Source organism: Nerophis lumbriciformis, linkage group LG06, assembly GCF_033978685.3.
Source record: "Nerophis lumbriciformis linkage group LG06, RoL_Nlum_v2.1, whole genome shotgun sequence".
Taxonomy (NCBI): Eukaryota; Metazoa; Chordata; class Actinopteri; order Syngnathiformes; family Syngnathidae; genus Nerophis; species Nerophis lumbriciformis.
This window is the reverse complement of record NC_084553.2, coordinates 30,733,374-30,738,450: the sequence shown is the minus strand read 5'-3', so window position 1 is coordinate 30,738,450 and position 5,077 is coordinate 30,733,374. Positions and strand designations below refer to the sequence as shown.

At 38.6% G+C, this 5,077-nt stretch overlaps 1 protein-coding gene across 6 annotated transcripts in view; it reads left to right on the top strand.

Annotated features, from left to right (window-relative positions):
- Positions 1-4,182, top strand: part of tcf12 (transcription factor 12) — a 213,542-nt gene extending 209,360 nt beyond the window's left edge. For all 6 annotated transcript variants that reach the window (XM_061964095.1, XM_061964092.1, XM_061964094.1 and 3 more), the window contains one exon: positions 780-4,182. The gene's annotated coding sequence lies outside the window, so the exon portion shown is untranslated. The remainder of the gene's footprint in view (positions 1-779) is intronic.
- Positions 4,183-5,077: the final 895 nt, after the last annotated feature.

Below are 5,077 nucleotides of genomic sequence, written 5' to 3'. Positions count from 1 at the left end.
TATCTCAGCTATAATCGGGCGGAAGGCGGGGTACACCCTGGACAAGTCGCCACCTCGTCACAGGGCCAACACAGATAGGCAGACAACATTCACACTCACATTCACACACTAGGGCCAATTTTAGTGTTGCCAATCAACCTATCCCCAGGTGCATGTCTTTGGAGGTGGGAGGAAGCCGGAGTACCCGGAGGGAACCCACACAGTCAGTATTTATATATATATATATATATATATATATATATATATATATATATATATATATATATATATATATATATATATATATATATATATATATATATATATATATATATATGTATATATATACACACACACACATTTAAATACAGTTTTTCACTGTTTAAAAACCCATACAAAAGAGAAAGATATAATGTTGTCTCACAAAGGGATTGTGGATGTTGGTCAACATTTAAAAAAAAAAAAAAGAAGAAATACTTCTAGACCTTACTCTACTTTGTTGAGGCACTTTTTTCTTTCATTTCTATTCTATACAACTAATATTATTGATCATTTAGTATATTTAAGTAGTAGTGTCTCTTGTCTAGTCTCTTGGGTTTAGGTCTGGGCATTGGCTGACCTATTCCGAAACTGGACCAAAAGCCTGATGCTGTCACCAGTACAACCATATTTCATTATAGTTGGAAATAGTTGCCAAAAAGTGGGTGTGTTCACAGCCTAAGTCCGCTATAGAGTAAATGTGGTTTTCATGTTGCCAAGAGCACCACCTCTGATGATAATATTTCTCTTCTCTCTGACAGATCAAAGACATCCCAAACATTTAGTCCCGTCTGTGCGATGGCGACCTGGCCTCCCAGTGACAAGGGGTGGGGATTGGGGGGGCTCACGCTCTGTTATGCCACTTTGGAGGATGACAGACCACCTGAAGCGAAACCACAAGACTAACACAATCCAGTCCCGTGACTGACCAGGAGCCCAGCGGTCCATGTGCAAATTACTCCCCTAAAACCCAGCACATATCACACATATCTGCACGGAGCGTGTTGCTTCTGAACAATCAGAGACTTTGCAATCTCCTCCGACTCCATGTTGAAGTTGTCCCGTGCCTAAACTCCATTGACGAATGCATTGTAATAGAAACCTTTTTTTCCTTTCTATTTATTATGTTAATGAGCTCAACATGTATGTCTCAAGGGGAATTGTATACCGTTTCAAAGAGATATGAGCTTTTCAGATGACCTGTGAGTTTGACAGTGTCATTTTTAACCAACAAAACCCTGGTAAGTCTACGGTGAAATGAGGGGGGAAATTAATTTATGGCCTTTTTCAAGGCATGTTTGTACAAAATAAGAAATGAGCAAAATACTAAAGCCCCTCCCTCCAAAAAGAGAGGATCTATTTATTTTTATATTTTCTGCATTTTTACACCTCACACAAGTTTGTTTGTTTAGTTGAGATCAGGTTGCGTGTGCAAACTCTAGTTTCACTGAAAGCTGCCATTTAATCATCAAACATTAGAGAATATTTCCATAAGGGGGGAAAACTACACATCATATCTTAGCATTCCCTGTATAGTCATCCCTTGCCACATCGTGCGTCTCCACATTGCAGATTTTTTTTAAGCATATTCTAAAAAGGATTCGTCCTAAATTAAACATTTTCAAGCATAAAAAACATATTAATTAACTAAAAATATCAATATTACAGTATTATTGGCCACCAGATCAGACCAAACCAATCGGAGCATGCAGTTCAGTATTGTGGCCACTTATTGGCTCATTCTCAGGCAGCATTTCTATATTGGATTAAAAGGGTGTAAAGGTAACAAAAGTGTGGTATTTCATGTCGGAGGTCGTAAGCAGTTGTTTTGCTCAAGTTATGAAAATATTTGATTTATAATAAATGATTCTTACTTATAGGCTCCAGCTTACCAGCGGCCCTAATGAGGATAAGCGGTAAAGAAAATGGATGGATGGATGGATTATTCCTACTTAGCAGAAATTAATTTATCACAGTCATGTACAGAACCAATTAACGGTGATGAACGAGGGAGGGCTGTTTATGTCTACCCTAGTGCTTAGGTCTTCAACAGGGGTCTGGGACTCCTAGGGGTTCCGCGAAAGTACTGCAAGGGTGTCTTGAAATTTTAGTTTGATCATTACATTTTTTCCACAAATTTAAATGTCTTTAAATACATTTTAACATTGATTAAGTAACAAACACATTAAACAACACATAAACTATTTCGAGCAGGTTTATTCACCTGTCCCTCCAACAAGGAGGACCCGCACCAATCACTGCTGTGCCAATCACAAGGCTCTGTCAGGTGCTTCGCAACTGGCTGAGAGCCCAATGTCAGCAGCTAGTTGAAATGTTTGGAACGGAAAAACAGATCATTTTGTAACACGACCAAAAAACACAAGCAAAGAGGAGAACTAAGCCTATAAAACGAAACCATTGTATACAAGATATACACATAAAGTGTCCCTTCAATCTCTCTGTCAGTTTGGGGATCCTTGGCCTGGAAAACGTTGAAGACCCCTGTTTTAGTGTCACAGCAAGAAAAGGGCATGTTATTGCCGTAGTGTTCATGTAAGCAGTGACAAATTGATGTTGTCGGTTCTGATATTGACCCAGTTTATTGTTGTTTTTTTTTATCTGCCATCAATTTACCGGACAAGCTTAAAAAAACAAACGACGACGACCACTTTTTCTCCTGGCCTGATTATCGCTTTGTCTGATGACTTCAAAAAGCACGTCTACATTTGTTTGGTTGGTTGTAAACAAGTCACTTCATGCAGCTTCTATGTGACTTATATTTTGCTACAGTATACTCTATATCAGGGGTCGGGAACCTTTTTGGCTGAGAGAGCCATAAAAAGCCAAATATTTTAAAATGTATTTCTGTGAGAGCCATATCATATTTTTTTAACACTGAATACCACTAAATGCATGCATTTTTAAGTAAGACCAACATTTTTAGAGTATAATAAGTATATTATTCTTTTTAATAACGTTGTTATTCTGAAGCTAAACAATAATAAACAAAATACTTTTTACCAATAATGCGACGTGTTGAACCGGTAGAAAAACAGATGGATGGAATAAAATGCATGAGAATGTTTTTTATTTTGAACGTTATTTTTAACAGTGTGATTATCAGCGGGATTACTCATTAATTATCGTGTTAAGCAATGTCAGCTAAGATTTATCTGAGAGCCAGATGCAGTCATCAAAAGAGCCACATCTGGCTCGAGAGCCATAGGTTCCCTACCCCTACTCTATATCAATAAGCCAGGCTCCTTTCATAAAGTTTGCTGGTCATTTTTTTTCATTGTAAGCACAATAATGAACAAAATAAGTTTTTTGTCTTTTGGTTATAGCTTTCTTTTGTTTTTCTTTGTATACGTGTGCTTGTGTAATCTTTCTTTTGGTCTTAAGACTTTGTTTTAAATTCCATTTAGTTTGTGTGTTTTATGTAGCTGTCACATACATCCTAAACAAGGCTGCCACATTCACAATGGAGAATGTTCTGTGCAAAAAAAGGGACTTGATTTTGAATCAAAGACGCCACAGCAAAAGTTTACATTTGGAATCTATTTGTGTTTTGTGTGTCCACTCTCTGAATGTGGCCTTGTTGTACATTACAGTATTCACATGTGTGTATTCAACTTTATGGATATACATGCTTCATTTCTTCTTATTTCTTTACCAAGTTAGACTTTGCTGTTTTCCAACGTACGTTCCCTTGTATAATATATAGAAAAGGGAAAATCAAAACGAGGAAAGAAAAAAAAAACATTTGGCTTATTTTTCAATGTAGTGTAGTCTTTTATACAATAATACCGTAAGAATATTTCTAGAACTCTAAACATTACTCTTTATAGATTTTTTTAAACAGAAGTTTTGAGTAAAAAGTTTCTTACTTTATTTTACTATATTAGATAGTAAAATGTACAGTTACTTACCATAACCTCTTTGTTATTACCGACCGGTTAAAAAGAAAGGCTTCGATACGAGCCAACTATCCATTTACACGTCTCTTAGTTGTTGATTGAGAACCATTTTGTGTTAAACTCCAAGGTGTTGCTAATGCACATCACAAAAAAATGCGGCAATGAGAATTTGAATTTTCTGTCTTTTTCAACAGAAAAAACATGTATATAACATTTATGTTGCAATAAATGTGCCATCTTTTTTAAACTATTGGTGTTTGAGAGGTTATTTCACCCCACATTGCTGACACTTGTTTGGGGGGGATGTGGGGTGGACGCATTTCCAGAAGGCTAAGGACTTCTCTCTTCACTATTAGTCTTATTTTGTATATTACGGAGAACCAGGGTCCTCTACAGTGGACATTTGATTTTGGTCTATCTATTTTGTCAGAGTTACATGAGCGCTCTGCAGTTTTTAACGACCTTATGCAAAAAAGCTCTTCATCAAAGATAATTTTTATGACAGCCCTCTAGTTCAATAGCAGAAATGATGAAAAAGAGAGGACCTAAAATGGAACCTTGAGGAACACCACTAGTATACAGTAACTAAAGACGTTGAACAAATGCCAACTGACTGCATCTGAAGTAAACAAGCAACACCTTAGTTACACAAATCCATCCATCCATCCATCCATCTTCTTCCGCTTATCCGAGGTCGGGTCGTGGGGGCAGCAGCCTAAGCAGGGAAGCCCAGACTTTTCTCTCCCCAGCCACTTCGTCCAGCTCTTCACGGGGATCCCGAGGCGTTCCTAGGCCAGCCGGGAGACATAGTCTTCCCAACGTGTCCTGGGTCTTCCCCGTGGCCTCCTACCGGTTGGACGTGCCCTAAACACCTCCCTAGGGAGGCGTTCGGGTGGCATCCTGACCAGATGCCTGAACCACCTCATCTGGCTCCTCTCGATGTAGAGGAGCAGCGGCTTTACTTTGAGCTCCCCCCGAATGGCAGAGCTTCTCACCCTATCTCTAAGGGAGAGCCCCGCCACCAGGCGGAGTTAGCTCATTTCGGCCGCTTGTACCTGTGATCTTGTCTTTTTGGTCATAACCCAAAGCTCATGACCATAGGTGAAGATGGGAACGTAGATCGACCGGTAAATTGAGAGCTT